We start from the raw sequence: 17,149 nt of genomic DNA, 5'->3' as shown, positions 1-17,149 counted from the left end.
AAATAAAATAAAATACGTTGCATTAAAATATCATTTCATGGCTGAGCACTTTGGCACCCATTTAAATTTTGCACCCAATGCAAAGGCCTCACCCGCCCCACCCTGGTCCTGACCCTGCCCCTGGAGGCCTCTAGGGACCGCTTGCTGGACAGTGGCCAACCTGCTCGGCCAAGCACTTACCACATCTGGGGACTTCGGGGCCACACAGTGCACATGTGTAATTTTTAGCCTTTTGCCATGAGGTGTTTGGATCAAAGGCCCTGGTATTTCTTTAGTATGAAAAACCGGCTGTAGCCATTAAAAATTTAGTCCCACAAATTAGTAGCTCCTCTCTGAGGTGCTTATATTTATTTAATCATAGTAGATTTGGGCCAAATCCTCTCCTGGGGCTTCCAGCACCTGCCTGCATACCCCTAAGGAGTTTGTCACTAGGACCATGCTATTGGCACAAAATCCCCCTGCCTTTGGCTCCCCCGGCCCGCTGGCTCACAGGGAGATAAAACACCTTAGCCTCATTACTCAGATGGCTAATTGTGAACTGATTTAATTAAAGTATACAGATATTTCCCCAAGTTAGTTACATTTCATATCACTCCATTAGGGGTAATTGGCTGGAATGAGGAGCTGCAGAGACAGAGGCTGGCCAGGTGGATGGGGAGTCGGGAGCCCCCTCGGTTGGTGCGTGTCTTGCTGCCTGACTACTGGGGCCGGCTGCGGGTGTTCCTGATGGTACAGGGTCACTGAGAGAGCCACCTTGACTCAACAGCCTACTGGGGATGTCCGTGGTTCATTTCAATCGCATGCACTGAATTGCTCACAGCCAGGGCTGGGAACCTGGGTTTCAAGCCCACGCCAACCCTTATGAGCTCTGGGACCTGGAGCAGTCACCTCACTTGCCTGAGCCTCAGCTTCTTCCTCTGTGAAATGGGAATAATAGTAATGCCCACCTCAAATGATTGGTAGCAGATTGAATGGAACATGCCTGGAAAGCCTTTAGCATAGTACCTGGCACATAATTAATGCCTGATAAATAATAATAACATTATTTGTGAACAGGTGTGGCTACAGAGTGAAGCAATGGAGACAGTGGAAGAAGCATCTGACTCAGAGTCAGAAACTTTGGGGTCTGGTCTCAGGCATGCCGCTAGCTTTCTGTGTGGTCTTGGGCAACTTCCTTCCTTCCCTGGTCTTTACACAGATGGCAAATTAGGGGAAGGAGGCAGCGACTGAGGTTTTGCCACCCTATATCCATTCTCCCCTTCTTCTTTGCTAGCACAGTCCTGATTGGAGCAGCAATGTACTACACCCATATTTCCCAACTTCCCTTATAGGTATGGCTAGCCCCATGACCAATTCTGGTCAATGAGATGAAAGCCAAAGTTGTTCTCTTCTTGGATGGGGTTCCCAGGAAGTCTCCTTTAAAAGGGAGTTGACTCATCTGGCAAGCACCCCTTCCACCCTTCTCCTTCTCACCTAGAATGTGACCCTGATGGTTGGAGCTCCAGCAGCCATCTTGTGACCATGAGGTGACCTTAAGGGTGGAAGCCACTTGCAGAGCCACCTGGCCGAGCAGAAAGATAGAAGATGCCATTGTGGAGTTGTTGCTCCAGCCCTGACCAACCTGGATTTTGCAGCACGTGAGAAAAAAATAAGCCTTATCTTTTGTTTCGTTTTTGTTTTTGTTAAGCCTTAGCTTTCGGTGGTCTTCGTTACTTGATGCCAAATGCTACTCCTCACTAATACAGCGTTCCCTTCTCTATCAGAATTGTAAAAGCTTGATCTCTGAGTGAGTCAAAACTGCCTGCTCACTACCTTTCTGCACCAGGAGAGACCCCTCAGACTGTGACGATGTCACATTACCCTCACCCTGACTCCAGCCCCAGTCGGCTCACTCAGCTCAGGATCTTCCCTACAGAACCAAGAACCCCATATTTCTAGCCTGTAAGTCTCAGAACCTGAGGAGATAAGCAGTAGCCCCTTCTCACAGAGAGAGAGAGGCCCCTGGTCTACATACTTTCCAAATGTCTGTACAGGAGTCCATCTGTTGATTGTCCACGGTAGGAGGAGACAGACTGGGGAGGAGGTTTATTTAGGACAGCTCTGGTAGAGTGGAAAATTCAAGGATTTGCTGCTGAAATATCTGGTTTGAATCCCTGTTCTGTTCCTTACTGATTGTTTGACTCTCTAGACTGAATGTCTGTGTCCCCCCAGAATTCACATGTTGAAACCTAAGGGCCAATGTTTTGGTATTAGGAGATGGGGCTTTTAGGAGGTGATTAGGTCATGAGGGCAGAGCTCTCATAAATGGGATTAGTGCCCTCAGGGAAGAGGCCCCAGAGAACGCTCTAGCCTCTTCTGCCACGTGAGGTTAGAGTGAAAAGACAGCCATCTATGAGGAGGCGAGCTCTTACCAAACGCCTAATCCGCCAGCACCTTGATCTCGACTTTCCAGCCTCTAGAACTGTGAGAAATGAATTTCTGTTGTTTATAAGCGACCCAGTCTATGGCATTTTGTTATGGCAGCCCAAACAGACAAAGACAGTGACCTCTGGAAAGTGACCTTTGGACGGTGACTCTCTAAGTCTCTCTGGACCTTGGTTTTCTCATCTGTAAAATGAGCATAATACTAATAACAATACTGTACCCATTCTGTAGGGGATGGGGGGAGGAAACGAGATGGATGTGAAATGTACTGTAAGTTGAAGGTGAAATGAGTACACTCATCAAGAGGTGTGATTATTGTCAGAGATCATTTTTTTAGCCAATCTGTATGTCTTTCCTGAGCTCCTTCTCTGAGCCCAGCCCTAGTAGGTATGGTGAAGGGAATACCAAAAAAGCACAAGCCAGTGTCCTCCATTTTACAGAGGAGGAAATGGAGGCTCAGAGAGGGTAAGTCACTTGCCTAAGGCCACAAAGCTAAAGAGTGGAGGTACTGGGATTTGAGCCTAGCTGTCTGAATCCAAAGACTGCCATGGCCTCGCTACACAGAGGTCAAGAGCTATGGCCAAATCCAGCCACCAGCTGATTTTATAAATAAAGCCTTACTGGACCACAGACACACTCACTGGTTTATACCTTGTCTAAGGCTGCTTTTGCATTACAGGGACGGAGTTGGGTAGATGCAACAGAGGTTGTATGGCTTGCAAACCTTAAAATATTTACTCCCTGGCCCTTTACAGAAAAAGTTTTCTGAAACCTGATCTATAGCTTCCAGTCTATTCTCTTGCATGCCTGACACTGCTGGGTGCTGGTGATTCGGAGACAAATTAGCTGTGGACCCGCCTGCTTCCCAGGTTAGCAGTGAGGCTGGCCCCATTTCGCAGATGAGGAGACTGAGGTCTGGAACCACCGTGCTTCCCTTGATCCCCAAGATATATGTGGCTGAAATGGACCAAACTCCAGTCTGGCACCTCGCTCTGTCCCACTCCACCACGTGGGAACTCTGCAGGCTCCATGGGAAGGGCCCACACACCCACATCAGGACACAACAGGGGGAAAGGGATGGGGATTATGGAGGGATTCGTTCTCCCTCTCCCTCTGTCTCTTTCAATCCCTTCCATCAATTCCCACTTATGGGAAAGCCAGGATAGGTTACAGCACCTTGTTTGGGAAGGAAAATAATGATACTAATGACCACTAATTCAAGGACAGTTACCAAGTGCTACCATGTGCTAAGCATGGTAGATACTTTCTTCTTTTAATCTTACAGTGACACTGACAGGTGGGTGTTATAATTCCCCTCCCTGTTTTCTAGCTGGGGAAATGGAGACCACAGGGTTCGAATGACTCATTCAAGGTCACAGAGTTCACAGAACTCGGAAGAGGTAGAGCCAGAATTACAGGCCAGGTCTGTCTGCTTCTGACGTCCAGACAGGACACCCCTCCCATCTTTACGTTCAGGGTTTGGAGCTGGGGGACAATGAGAATGGCTTTGCTCACCTGGAAAAATTTATGCAGGGGGAAAAGTTTGTTCCTGGGTCTCTCGGTCATGCTGTTTGGGGGGCTTTGATCCTCAACCATGAGCTCTCCTGCTTCCCTCAGTCTCTCACAGGTCACTTCAGCACCCTGGGGAGGCAAGCACCAGGAACAAGGCCCTTCCCAGGAGCATCTGCTCTTTAAAGGGGATTAAACTACAAAGGTAGCTGGTTTTAAGGGTGAAATTTGAGGCCTCTGCTGGCCAGGCACAGGGGGCAAAGCCTTCCTGGGTCCCTGAAGAAACACCCTAGAGGATACACTCTCTGCGACTTCTTACAAGGCAGGCATCAGGCTTAAAGCCACAGGGAGGCGGCGGCGGTTGTCCCTCTGCCTCCAAGACCTCGGCTAAGTCCTTGCACTTCTCTGAACCTCAGATTCTTCTTCTAAAACAAGAGGATGTTGGGTTAGTGAGCGTTTGCATCCCAGGTTGTATGGCCTACTGGCAAGCCGGGGGATGGGAAGAGAAGCTAGGTTTCAAAGCTGTTACAGGTGAAAGTGTTAGGAGGGGAGCGGACTCCAGGTGGTCACTTGGCCTCTTGGGACCCATCGTCACTCACCTGGGTCTCCATCATCCTTGCCCAAGCACTGCCCCTCCCCACCCTTAGTCCGCACACTTGGGCCGTCCTTCTCACTCCTGCATCGAGACAATCAAGAGGGAGCTCAGGAGAATCCCTGGGAAAGCGGCTCACAATCCTGGTGCTCTGCCTGTCCTCTCCCTCCTCCACTGACAGAAGTCACCTCCACTCGACAGCCAGGCTGGGCACCCGCCCTGTGCCCCTCACAGGACGCCTGAACCCACATCCCCGCCCTGTCTCCATCCCTCCGAGTACCAGACACTCCACCTTGCTCACCACCCAAAACCCCAGAGCCCTTCCCAGCCCCTCTGCCCCCACTCACCTCGCTGGTGTGTTTACTTAAGGCTGAATTCTATATCTGGAAGTTCATTAATTATTTTGTGGGTGCCCACACGCAGATCATTTGCGCTTATCCTCAACTAAATAAGTCAGGTCCTAAGAGGTAGTGCCATGGGTAGTGGAAGGTAAACAAACACATTCTACCTCAATAAACATGCTAATTTCCAGCCATAATATTCACAAGGAAAAGATCCATCACGCCGACCCTATTTGGCAAAGGCAGCGGGCCTCATCCGTCAACGAGGGAGGCCCCCGCCAGTTCTCCGTGGGAGGGAAATAGTACAACTTAACTTGCTTGATGACGCCCTCGGGAGGGAAACATGAGCCTCACAAATGAGTCTGGAAATGTGATAAAAGGATAATCTTGCATAAATGAGCCTGTATCATCATTACCTGCACCGACCAAGGCCAGGCGCAGGCTTTGAGTGATGGAGTCACATCTCATATAAATGAAGACCGAGGAGTCTGTGCACCAGGCCAGCGGGAGCTCCCTGTCCCACTGGCCACCCTCGCGCAAGGCTGCCCCCCAGGATGCGGGTAGGGCCATGCGGAGGCTTCAGCCCTGCCTGGCGCTGGGGGTGCTGGAGTGGGAAAAGCAAGGACAGCCCAGGCCCTGCCTGAGCACTAGGGAACCCTTGGCAAATGCTGCCGTCAGAAGGGCTCTTGGCCCTTTTCACGACCTCATAGGAAAATTAAGGCATCTGTTAGCCTATTTACTCAATAATACTTACTGTCCACCTAGTAAGTGCCAAGGCACTGAGATAGGCACTTGGAAAATCAAAATAAGATGAAGGCTTTGCTTTGAAGAATTTGCTTTGCCTTAGGGAAGCAATGCAAGTGCTCACTGCCTGCTTGGTCTGTGGTCAAGTGCGGAGGGTACTCAGAGGATGGAAAGACATGGTGGGCCTGCGTATGGCGGGAAAGGTCAGGGCCACTGGTACATAAAGGACAGCGGGGCACTCGGTCAGGTAAATGGTGACAAGCCGGGACCCGCCCTCTCCTTGCTGCCCCTCTCAGTGCCCTCCCCATCCCCAAAGCTCTCAGGGACACGGGTCCTGCCCCCACCCGTAGGTGTGCACCTCCGTCCTTGCCTGTGAGTCCTTTTAGCAAACGACGAGGATGGGGGACACATGCACACAACTGGTACACCATTGTGGAAAAGATGTGGTGGAGATGTTGATGCTCCTTCCTGATCCTCCCCTCCCAGAACCATGCTGTGGGTGCCCCACCCATCCCGCCTGCTAGGAGCGTTGGCAGCTACAGCTGACAGCCACCCTCTTCCACAGAGAACTGCCTTTGGCCAAAGAGCAGCCACCTCACCTGGGAGATCACCTCCACCTGCCCCTCTGACGTCAGACTAAGTGACTCAGGGGTACAGAGTCTGGCCCCATGGACTGAAGGGGTTGGGGGTCACGGTCTGGGGGGCAGTTCCTGCTCCAGAGCTCCCCATGGACCAGGCTGAGGCTGGACTCCAGCTGCACCCGCACGCTTGCTGCCCCATCCTGCTTCCCTCTCTCATTTCTCTGGAGAACTCGCCCCTTAATAAGCTGTGTGTGTCCAAACAACCCAATCAGTAAAATGGGCAGAAGATCTAAACAGATGTTTCTCCAAAGAAGACGTACAGATGGCCCAAAAGCACATGAAAAGATGCTCAACATCACTAATTATCAGAGAAATGCAAATCAAAGCTACAATGAGGTACCACCTTACACCGGTCAGAATGGCCATCATCAAAAAGTCTACGAACAATAAATGCTGGAGAGGGTGTGGAGAAAAGGGAACCCTCCTGCACTGTTGAGGGGAATGTAAATTGATACAGCCACTGTGGAGAACAGTAGGAAGGTTCCTTAAAAAACTAAAAACAGAGCCACCATATGATACAGCAATCCCACTCCTGGGCATATATCTGGAGAAAACCATAATTTGAAAAGATAAATGTACCCCAATGTTCATTGCAGCACTATTTACAATAGCCAGGACATGGAAGCAACCTAAATGTCCACCGACAGAGGAATGGATAAAGAAGATGTGGTACACATATACGACGGAATATTGGCCGTAAAAAAAATAATAATAACAATGATGCCATTTGCAGCAACATGAATGGACCTAGAGATTGTCATACTGAGTGAAGTAAGTCAAAGACAAATATCATATGATATCGCTTATGTGTGGAATCTAAAAAAATGGTACAAATGAACCTACTTACAAAACAGAAATAAGAGTCACAGATGTAGAAAACAAACTTATGGTTACCAAAGGGGAAATGTAGTGGGGAGGGATCAATCAGGAGTTTGGGATGAACATATACACACTGCTATATATAAAAGAGATAACCAACAAGGACCTACTGTCTAGCACAGGGAACTGTACTCAGTATTCTATGATAACCAATATGAGAAACGAATCTAAAAATGAATGAATACATGTATACGTATAACCAAATCGCTTTGCTGTACACCTGAAACTAACACAACATGGTAAATCAACTATACTCCAATAAAATTAAAATTTAAAAGAAAGATTTGAAATGATTGCCCTAAGTAGATAAAAACAGCTGCGTATTGTGGGCAATGCATTTTCCTACACCACACAGATGTATACAACATACTTCCTTTAATCATTTGCCAACTTTTTTTTCTAGTTACGAAAGTAAGAATGATGACAAATAATAACTGCTTTTTCTTAAGAATGTAAAAGAAATAAGCCGTGTGTGTCCAAATCTCCATCTCAGGCTCTGCTCTTAGGGAGCCCAACCCAGGCACCCCATTTTCCCTTTCAGTACCTGGTGCCTGTGTGCTGTCTCCTCAAAGGCAGACTTGGAAACAGCCTATCACAACACAGTGCACAGGGGGCAGTACCCCTGTTATGACTAAAGTGCTGGGGGGGCTCAGACAGAGGACAGCTGAATGTGCCTCAGCGAGTCAGGAAGGGCTTCTCAGAGAAGGGGTGAGTGAGCTGGGAAGGGTGTTCTAGGCAGAGGGAACAGCAAGCCCTTGAATTTCCAAAGCACTTCCAAGTATCACGTCACAGCAAACAGACCCAGGGATGTAAAGTGGAAAGAGCTTGCTTTAGAGGCCCCCGGAATCACCACCAGGGGCAAGGGGCGGCCAGGCCCTCCTCCTGCAGTAATGCCTGTTGCAGGAATGAGTGAATGTATCTGAGCAAGTGAGCAAAATCATTGTGACTGTCTCTCCTGTGGACACTTTATCCGCCTGCTCCCTCACGAGACCAGAAATTCCTTTACAGCAGGGACTCTGGCATCAGGGGTGTCACCACAAGGCCTCGTTCTGCTCTTTGCACAGAACTGATGCTCAGGAAATACCTGTTCCATGGTTTTGCCTTGAGAGGAGAAGAAGGGGGTGTTTAGGTCAAGACCTTCATCCATTCACCAAACAACTCTGTGATGAGACCGTAGCATCAGTGACCAAGAAATAAGGAAGAGAGGAAACCACTCTGTGCCCCTACCATGTGCAGGAATTGTCCTAGGTGATCTTCTGTGCTGCCATTTAAACCTCACGATCACCTGGAGGTGGGTATTACAATATTATTGCCATTTTACAGATGATGAAACCCAGTGGGAGCAGAGGCCTAACTGACATGTTAGGGGTACCTAGGTCCAGAGTCTGTGGTCTTTGCATCTTCTCTCCCTTCCTTCAACCCTATCAGAGGACATTTTAAAATCAAAGTTGCAGAGGCCTGGAATGGGTTAACCAGATCTCTCTAGAGGCAGAAGACCTGGAAGTCCTCTGGGGATCCCTTTCAGCAGAGAATTCTCTGATTCACGCCGCCTGGGCCCGAGGAGCCCCGATGGGCAGGAGATCCCCGTCCCAGGCTGAGGCCAGCTCCCCTGAGGCCCACCCAAAACCGTGCCTCTAACAGAGAGCGAGCCATGCTTCCAGGGATTGTGTGATTCAGAACCTACTTTAGGGTTAATGTTCTGAAGGGTGGAAAAAAAAAAGTATAAATGCTGTTGAAAAACTGAGCTGACGAGCTCCCGGGAAACCTGAGCCGTACAAGTCTTGGTCAAAAGCGCTGGCTGAGAAATCGCTGGCCCCTGCCAAGCCCGGCCAATGGAAGCTTGCACATTCCCAGGCTGCGTGTTTCAAATACTTTCCGTGGTTTCGCCAGTGGAGGGCCAGGAGAGAAGAATCTGTCATTACCAACTTGGGTCTGCAAAACAGCTTGTCTGGCGGGGAGCTGTGAAATCGCAGGAGGTGGGAAACCTGACTCAGGGCTTCAGGGATGCGGGGAAAGTGCGGGGGGGTGGGGGGGTGGGAGGGGGCAACCCTACCCGACCTCAGACCTGTGGAGGGGGGCATGGTTGGTGGGAAGGGTGGGGGAGGGACGCGATCCTTTGACTCAGGAGGGTTCTTGCCGGCTCACCACCGTGACCACCCCTCCCCCTGGCGTGGCAGCCGATGTGGTTTCCTGAACGTCCTTCGGCAGTCCAAACTGCTGTCGAGCGCCTACCAGGTGCCATGCATCATGCTGACCATCTGATACAACAAGCCTAGGACGTTAGCACGCTGGTATCACATGCCTATTTTTCAAACAAGGAAACTGGGAGCCATAAAGACACAGGCATCACCCCATCCACACAAATGGCCGAAACATCAGCTCGTCCTTTGTGTATAAAGGGGCTACCATGTGCAGAGATGGCAATGCAGAGATGGAGATGATAAGGCCTTTTTCAGAGAAGGGCTCAAACGTTTCATAGATGTAAACCAATTGATGTTTTTCAAGGTATCTCTGCATCTACTACCAAAGTTTTCTTATTAAAGCGTGTGAAGGAGGAGGGACAAAGATGATTGACAGACCTGACAACAGAGGTGGGGGAGGGGAGGGATGGGTGGCAGAAAGAGCCCTGGGTGACAAGTCTCGGTCCAGCCTGTCGCTAACTCACAGCGTGACCCAGGGGAGGTCACTTCAGTCCCTTTGGGTCTAGGTTTCTGAAGAATATGCTGTCCATGAGCGCACAACCTCCTTTTGTAAGTGCTGTTTGCTACACACCGTTGTCATCACGCCACCGGCTTCCTACTGCAGCCTCTGCCGCTCTCTGCCTGTAGGCCTCCTGGGGTTGCAGGCAGATGCTGTGCCTACAGGTGGGGCAGGCCAGAAGTGCCGGGGGTTCAGGCCCCCAGGAGCAGCCCTTGACAAAAGACAGACAGGAGGTGGGGGGCGAACACCCGGCGTCCTGTCCCCTCGAACAGGACAACTCTGAAGGGGTGCGTTACACGGAGCCCCGGTCACCTGCAGGGCCCTCTGCACATCAAGCACCCTGTGTTCTCTCTCCTTTCCTTCCCCCTCTCACATCCCCACTGGCGCTTCCTGAGATCACCTCCCAAATAAACTACTAGCACTCAAATCTGGTTTCGGGCTCCGTTCCCTGGGGGGAGCCAAAATGAAATACCTTCCTTGTCTGCAAAGAAGGAATCCAGGCCACAAGGGGCTTTAGCCACCATCTGTGACAACCCCCTTGCTGTACGTAGAGAGTGACTGAGGCCTGAAAAGGAGGAGCTGCCGCCTCACTAGCTGTGACCTTCCTCGCCTCTTCCCCAGGTCTCAGGAGGTAAGGCCCAGGGTACGGGGGCAGTCGGGCACCGATGTCGGGGTGCCCCTGGGTTATGAATCCCCTGTTGACCGCTACCCACAGCCTAAGTGGCCCCTCGGGATGCCCTGAGGACAGGGGCCCTGTGGAGGGAACTGCAGAGGGGAGTGGGCAACAGAAGGCCTGGGGGCCTTGGCCCCCTTCCTCGGCACCTTCACCTGGCGGCCACCCATCTCCCCAGGCCCCACTCCTCCACTCTGCCTCCTACGCGTAGGTGAAACCACACGAAACACCCTCTGCTCTCCGGCCTCGAGCCCCCAAACGTGCCGCTCCCTCTAGCTAGACAGTGCTTCAGGGCCCCCCACCCCAGGCCAACTCCTCCTCTGCCTTCCAAGGAAGGGGCTCAGGCATCTCCAGCTCTGCGTAGCCTTCCCTGACATCTGCCACGCTCTCACCATCAGCAGTCACCCACTCCCCCTGCCCCTCCATGGGGTCTGGAAGACCCTCCAGCACTGCACCCAGCGAGTCGTCCCTGGGGAACCACTGTGATGAGTCTGTACTATGTCTTCCCATTAGCTCTCCAAGGGCCAGACTCGGGCTCAGGGACATTTCTTTTTTTTTGTTTGTTTAAGAAAAGTTTTACTCATGTGTTAATATTTCAGCAAAGTTATTGCAACGGGTTTAAAAGGCAGACAGACACCCTATTACAGGCTATAAAGTAACAAGTTTCATACAATTGAAATATTACATCGAGCTATGGGATTTACTGAATAACTAACAGACCCATAAAAGAAATTAAATCTGAAAGGTTAAATCCAGCATTAGCACCTACAATATCTCTGAAAGTAAAACTTTTAACCGTTTCATTCTCTCCTAGTACATGTCCTAACTTTCTCCCAAATACAGGGCTCTCAAACCCTAAAGATGAAGGGCACAGGAAGTCCCAATACTAAGAACACACAGACAAAAAGAAGAACTAGAAACAGTGACCCAGGCTTGAGAGTTCTAGCTGGAAACCACTTAACTTACTGAACTTGAACCAATCATAGCATTTCTGCGCACTGAATACCGTATCTGAGGAAAGTCTAGGAATCATACAGTTTGCCAGTAGGGATAGTTAAAAATTAGCAATATATAGTATTATTCCTATCAAATTTTTTTCTCTTAAGTTATATTTGTAACAAAATGATAATTAAACTGTTTATTAACACCTGCTCATTCAGGGACACAGCAGGGACATTTGTGTTTGATGGTTCAGCACCCACTTTACTGTGCTTACTTATTTTTATAAGGAACAAGCAACACATACCACATCTTCCCAGTGTTCGAGGTAATGCAGTTAATAACAGAATTCTCAAAAAAAACCCCAAAAAACAAAAACCTGGAAATTGCATTAAATACTGCTTTAATCAGGAATTGCTATAATAAAGCAAGTCACATTATACATTATTTTTCCAATGAGCTTCAGTTTGAGAATCTGAACAGCAGAACTTGATCTTTAAGCTTTGAGTCATGGCAAAACTGGTAATTCTCTGAAATCTGGGAGATGCATTAGCAAAACCAGACACAGCCCACCCTTCACCAAAATCCTGGAGGAAAGCGTTTTATGAATCTGGGGGAGTAAGACTGAGCACTGGCTAGTTTACGACTTGCTGAAGCCCAGGGAATGACGAGAGCCACTGGCACTGCTGGCAGGTAAGAAATAAACTGTGTTGGGCTGACCAACTGCATATCTTATTCATGGCTTTGAATTAAAAAAGTGAAATGCTTCACTGCGTTTTCTCAAAAACGAATCCAAAGATTACAGAGTCCTCCACCATTTGGAGACACAAAGTGGATGTTGAGCGACTAGCGGTCACTCCAGGTGTGGAATTCTAGAAAGTCAGTCCTTGGAGCGAAGGGCACCGTGGCTCTGGCAGCAGATACGAAGGAATGATGCTCTGGAGAGGAGGTGGGGGACACTCTGCAGTCGGCCGGTGCACAGATGAGGGTCCCAGCTGGAGGTGGGCCTTTAATTCTACGGTTTATCTTCCACTGCTCATGCCTCTGTCTTCATAAATAGTAATTTCAATAACTCGAAGTCCTCTCTCGATGGGATCTGTCAGGAGGAGGCCTTGGGGAGCATAGGTCTTCTCGTTCTGCCCTTGAATGTATTTGGAGACTTTCTTCAGAACCTTCTCGTAGTGAGTTTCCATGCACAGGAAGTTGGTGTACGCTGTTAGACAAGCCAGGCAGCCAGCCTTCAAGGTAGGACTGGCCCCCGAGCTTCTCTGCTTCGGCATAAAGGTTATTTAGAGTTCGAACTGTTTCTTCAAATTGTTGCCTGTCAAGCCGGTTCTCCAGCTCCGCGGGGAACTTGGTCTGGAACTCGTAGCGGATGCCACTGCTGTAGTCTCGCGGAATGAAAACCTTCCCGGACACTGGCCTCTGCTGCGGCCTCATGGCGAGGACAGGACGGGCCGCGCCGCCTCCGCTGCCCTCCAGCGGCTGTCGCACCGCCTTCAGGGACATTTTTATCCTCAGATGCTGGCTCTTACAGCTCTAGAAATGTTTGCTGAGTGAAGAAGTGTAGGAAAATCATTCAAAACTCGTGGAGACCCCAGAAACGTTGTCCTTTCCCCATCTTTGTTGTCTTTTTCCTTGGTTGATCATGGAAACAACGGAGCCTTGGAGAAGCTGTTACAGAGCAGTGAGAAGGCTGCTGGTGGGGCAGGGGAGCAGCAGGCCAGCCGGGCTCGGTGGGAGAAGGGAGCCGGAGGGGCTGGGCACGCAGCGGGTACTGGGCTTCACCTGCAGGAAGCCTGATGGGGAGACCAAGGCCAGGGATCTGGGACCCCAGACCAGAGCCTCAGAACGCCAATTCTGCCACATTACACATCTCCACGGGTCTCCATTCACTGTCAGAGATGAGCAAGGAAGCGGCCCTGTGACAGGTCCCTTCCTGGGACAATTTTCTAAAAGTGCAGTGATTTTAAAAGCTTTTCTAACTGGAATGCAAACAAAATCCCACCTAGACGTCCAACATGTAAATAACTGCCCTGGTTGAAGCGGGGGACACATGGGGTGGAGTTTCCAGTCCTCTCGACGATCCCTTATCCTGAGGCAAACCACTCTGAGAGTCCCCTAGGCCTCCACAGAGCTGTTTAGAAACCACTAGCCAAGTGGCAAGAGCTGGATTGTGTCGGAGGACCCAGGTTCTAGTTCCACTCTGCTATTTCAGGCTGTGTGACTCTGGACAAGTTACCTCACCTCTCTGGGCATAGGTTTCTTCAACCCCACAATGGAAAAGTTAACATCTGCCTTTCAGGGTTGCTGAGGGGCTCAAAGGGGTGGTAACCAGGGAAGCTTGGCACCCTACTGTGGTCACACATATAATTTGTCGGAGGCCCAGAAGGACATGAGAAATTCTGTGTCATCTTGAAAGAGGAGCTCTTGGAGGCGCTAGGCCCTGGGCTGCAAACAGACACATGGCTATGAGACTCACGGCTGCCTTTCTTCCTGGGGTTTCAGGCCCGAAGTGTTCACGAGGTGCCCCTTTGCCCCAGACCTCATTACCCAGCCAGCTGGGGCCCTCGCACAGTCACTGCTTCTCTTCCCTGGGTGTGCGGCTGGGACACGTGAGCATGGAAAAGTCTTCCCCTCACTGCTCCACCAGCCAAACCCCAGCAAGCCTCAGTCCCAGCCCAGGACTGTGTACCCCTAAAGGGAAATGGAAGCAGAGCGCTCTGGCTCCAGGAATCCACTAATGGAACCTTGTTAATTACTATGTAAATTACTTTAATAGCCTGGATCCCCCTCAGACATTGTTTAGGGGTCTCCTGGAGGGGAAGGAGCAGCCTTTCCTTGGCCCAAGACTCCCATGTATGGTTTCCCACAGGGCAGGAATAGATGCACAGATGGGGAACTAGAGGAAAAGACGGATTCACAGCTGCCCCTGGTCCATGGGATCTTGAATGTGACACTGAGATGCAGGAACAGACTCCACCCTTGAAGGCTGGAACTGAAAAGGACCTCGGATGATCTCTAGGCCACCCTCACCCCCTTGCTGCATCCAGGAGAAACAAAAGCCCAGAACAGGTGAGTGACGTGTCCAAAGTCACACAGCAAGGTGACTGGTCAGGCAGGGACTAGTCTCCCGCCTCCAGCCCAGGGGTTCTCAAACTGGCACTTGTGGGATGAGCTGGACCCGGGTGTCCTGCCTAAAACATATAGTGAGACTTTCCCAGTGTACAGAGAAAAAAACATTAATTTAAAGAGAGGTATTTTCTTGATTTTAGGTTCAATGTATACTTTAAAAAAAAAGATACACTATCCTAGAGACATGATACATAATTATACTTTCTTCCATAAATGTGCTTTTGTATTATGGAATTATGTATGTTTGAATGTCACAGTGGTCTATGAGGAACACCATGACCTTACGATCCTCTGACCTGAAGGAAAACCTCAGTCCCGAGGCACTTATTTTTATCTCAATTTTCCAGATGGGGGAGGAGACACAGAGAGATGCTAACAGACTTGCCTCAGGACTTCTGACTGATCTGTGCTCTTTCCACCACACGGCTTATTAGAAGTATGTATAAACAAAGAGTAAATAGGTTCTGGGAAAGGAGGTGGGGAATCATGAGGATAGTAATACCATGCGGGGGGTCGGGCTTCCCTGGTGGCGCAGTGCTGCAGGGGACACGGGTTCCAGTCCTGGTCCAGGAAGATCCCACATGCCATGGAGCAACTAAGCCTGTGCACCACAACTACTGAGCCTGCACTCTAGAGCCTGCGAGCCACAACTATTGAGCCCACGAGCCACAACTACTGAAGCCTGCACGCCTAGAGCCCGTGCTCCACAACGAGAGAAGCCACCGCAATGAGAAGCTTGCGCACCTCAACGAAGAGTAGCCCCCGCTCGTCGCATCTAGGGAAAGCCTGTGCGCACCAACAAAGACCCAACGCGGCCAAAAATAAAATTAAAATTAATAATAATAATAATACTATGGGGCTGTTGCCTGGATGATGAGCTTGTGAGGAAGGCGTGTGAGTATTTAACGGGCTTCTCCTGGCTGCTCAGGGCGCACGCTCCTCTATGCAGCACAGGCTGTGTTTCAGCGGTCTGCTGACAAGATGAGGGCAGGACTGCAGTGGTTTTACCATAACTTTGAAACCCAGTTCCCTTACTGAGTTTATGATTAACGTCTCCATCCCAAACTTTATTCCCTTTCTTGTCCCGCCCCCATTCCCCTCAGGATTGAAGAGTATCAAAGAAAAGCGGGGATTGAAACGAAGCAGGACCCTTCGGGGCCCTCCTGGGTACAAAAACCCCTCCACATCCCCCGTTTCTTGTTTGTAGAAAAAGGCTTTAGTCTCCTCGGCTTCCCTGAGTTCCAAAGAGCAGACTCAAGCAGTTAACTATTAGGACAACAGAGTCACAGGCCTCCTAGTGCCTCCTCAGGGGATACAGATAACAATCTGATGCAAATCTTTGAGTTGTTCTATAGAAACTAAGACTCCCACCCAGGTGGAGGGAGGACGGTGACTACATGCTGACCACAAGCACTAGACCCCAGACTGGTTGGAACCAGATTTTGATTCCTAAAACATCACCCTGTTACCTCACCACCAACCAATCAGAAGAAGGTCCACGGGCTGATCAGCTTCCTACGACCCTCTCCCCTCACACTGTCTTTACAAACCCTTGCCTGAAAGCCACGGGGGAGATCGGGTCGTTGGAGCATGAGCTGCCCGTTCTCCTGGCTTGGCTCCCTGCAAATAAACCCACACTTTGCCGCAAACCCTGCTCTCAGGGTTTGGCTTTCTGCACCTCAGGCACACGAGCCCTTGCTCGGCAACAACGTGGCAGTGCTGTGGCCACTTGTGTGACCTTGGCATGTAGCATCACCTCTCTGAGTCTCGGTTCCTTCATCTGAAAAATGAGAATAAGAATACTTGCCTCACAGGACGGCTGAAACAATGAAATGAGATGGTGCTAGGCACCTGGGGCACGAAGTAATCACTCAGCTTCTCCCTCTTTCTGTCTCCAAGATGTAGATATAAATATTTTTCAATTACGTTCAGGCGCGCCAACTTGGGGCGTGTCACTGGGGACATGCAGTAGGCCATCAAATCTCCCCCAAGCCCTTCCCTGCGATGCCTCTGACCAGAGGCCCTCAGTGCCCAGACAGGCTCCCCCAGAGCCTCCCCAACGTGCCCTGCAGTCCCAGCTCCTTCTGCCAGCCTCCAACCCTCCCCTCAGCCCTGCCACGCACCCCCCCACCCCCACCCCCGCTCAGGAAGCCTTCTGTTGCCTCCGGAGCCGGGTCCCCTTGTCCCTATTGCCGCTGACGAGGACACAGGCACCTCCTCCTCCCCTTCTCTCCACAGCCTCAGACAGCTGCTTCAGCGCCACCTCAGCCTGGGGTTCTAGGTTCTGAGTATCTCCAGGAATCTACTGGAAGAAAAGGTAGGGCTGTCTGAACCTTGAGCTCTGCCCCTAGAAATGGGAGAATAACACTGTTTCCACCACGACCACAGGAGGGGGAGGTACTGGGGGCTATGAAACCGCAGGGATTGTTAATGTTTGTGATCCGGTTAAAGACATAGATACGGATGTTCTGTATAAACCGTGCCAGGCTCCCCTCCGGGTGTCTGATGAGCTGTGCCCCCTGCTGAGGCTGCCCTCTCCTCCCTTCCTCACCTCAGAGGACATTTGCACAGA

The 17,149-nt window shown here is 50.4% G+C and overlaps 1 pseudogene across 1 annotated transcript; it reads right to left on the bottom strand.

Moving 5' to 3' along the window:
* Positions 1–12,363: 12,363 nt before the first annotated feature.
* LOC309957822 (golgin subfamily A member 7-like) lies at positions 12,364–12,882 on the bottom strand (annotated as a pseudogene). Its single transcript has one exon. The product of its transcript is annotated as a golgin subfamily A member 7-like (transcript).
* Positions 12,883–17,149: the final 4,267 nt, after the last annotated feature.

This window comes from Leucopleurus acutus, assembly GCF_964270905.1.
Source record: "Leucopleurus acutus genome assembly, chromosome: 1".
NCBI lineage: Eukaryota > Metazoa > Chordata > Mammalia > Artiodactyla > Delphinidae > Leucopleurus > Leucopleurus acutus.
The sequence above is the reverse complement of the archived record's forward strand: the minus strand, read 5'-3'. Positions and strand labels throughout refer to the sequence as shown.